Here is a 1,996-nt window from a genome sequence, read left to right as displayed (position 1 = left end):
CACTGACTAGGACAATCCAACCTTTTCGGTTGTTCAATTTTCTTAGAACCAGAGGCGACTTAATTTGCATGCACTATCTGTTTATTTTACTGCTGGCCTATTGGTACCAGCAATGTCACCAGACATATGAATAAGATGGATCTCTTTAAAATTCTTTATTAAATTATTTTATTTTATTTTATTGCTCTTTATGTGAGGTTAACAGATCTGAAGATACTGTTTAACATGTAAAGGATGTTTTCTGACTGTTCTGCTCTCCTTTGCATAGAACATATGAAACAAAATTTCAACTCTGTAAGGGAGACAAGTTATTAGAGAGCTCTTTGGGAAAATGCCTTGGAGTGTAGGGCACATGTAAGGTATAGGTGAAGGCCCCACAACTGGTGGGCTTATTCAGGTTCTCAAAGGGAATCTCAGAGGAGTCCAGCCCACAGTAAGACAGAAATCACTTCTACTGGAAGAATTAAGACCAGAACCACCCTAAAGAGTGATGAGGGGGCACCCATTGCCCAAGGAATGTGTCTGCTCAGTGGTATTTGTTTACTTTCCACACCAGGCATTGCAAGTGCCAATGCCAATGACACCAGTTTGAACATCGTTCTGTGTGGTATTCATCTCCTTTCAAGGCAGGCTTAGATGCAAACTCTGAAGGATGCGAATCTCTGACTTTTCTGTATACTAACTTAAGCTGTGATGTGATGAACACACATCCATTATTAAAAGCATGACAGAGGAAGTAAAAGTCCAAAGAAGTCTCTTAGCACCTAGCACCATGCGTTCATGTGATGACTAGGGCTTCTTCCAGTGTTGATTTTAAGCTTTATTGCACTGTGGTTTGATACTGAAAAATATAAAAGTCAAGAGCCATGAAGCCTCTCAGACAAGTCACGTCTCAGGCAGGTCATGTGCTGGTCAAGAATTCCAACTTGCCGATAAGTAAGCTTCATGGCCAACTCTCTAATTAGTGAGTTTCATGGCTGAGACATCTCCAACTCACTGATAAGTAAGTTTTATGGTTGAAACATCTGGCTTAATGATAAATAAGCCCCCCCCCCCGCTCCCCCTAGAGCATTTTGTAATAGTTTAAACTAACCAATAACCACGCTTCTGCTTCTGTAAACTGCTTCTGCCCTATAAAGACCCCAAACCCCAGACCTGGGGCGCCCTTCTCCCTTTGTCAGGACTTGTGCCCCCAGGTACCTGTGTGAAATAAAAACCTCTTGCTTTTGCAACTCGAGGGCTCGACTTGTCTTTTGTGGTTTCAATTTTACAATGCCTACATGTAAGTGCACGGTTTTGTGCAATGCCCGTGGAGGACAGAAGAGGCTGTCGGATCCCCTGTAACTGGAGTGACAGATGGTTGTTAGCCACTATGTAGGTGCTAGGACTCAAACTCAGGTCCTCTGCAAGAACAGCCAGTCTCTTAACTGCTGAGTCATATCTCCACCCCCTCAGGATTAATTTGTATCCCCAAATGCTCTTCAGTATGGCCCTTCCCCTGAAGCTGATCAACCTATCATTGTCACACCCCTAAAGAAAACTGACTCTTCCTCTCCCAGCAGCTGAGTTGGCAATAGTTTCTCAGTTAGGGCTGGGGCTTCTTGCCACCACTGCCCTGCCCCACAACATGCACACTTCCATGCTGGGATTTATCTGGTTTGCTTGTGTAAGTTTTGTGCATGCTGCCTCAAGTGCTGTGGGTTCATATATGTAACTGCCCAACTGTCTGGAAAACGCTATTTCCTTATAGTCATCTACCACCCTGCCTCTTACAGTCTTTCCTCTACTCTTCTACCATGTAGATCATATAGGTGTCCCATTTAGGGCTAAGCACTCCACATTTTGTTTTTTAAATATTTTATTTATTTGTTTATTTATTTTTTGTGTACAAGTGTTTTGTCTGCATATATATAAGTGCCCCCATGTCATGCAATGCCCTCAGAGGCCAGAAGAGTGTCAGATCCCCTGGAAAAGGAGTTACAGATAGACACCATGG

The sequence above is a fragment of the Nannospalax galili genome, unplaced genomic scaffold, assembly GCF_000622305.1.
Source record: "Nannospalax galili isolate Female #2095 unplaced genomic scaffold, S.galili_v1.0 scaffold126, whole genome shotgun sequence".
Taxonomy (NCBI): Eukaryota; Metazoa; Chordata; class Mammalia; order Rodentia; family Spalacidae; genus Nannospalax; species Nannospalax galili.
This window is presented reverse-complemented; position numbering follows the sequence as displayed.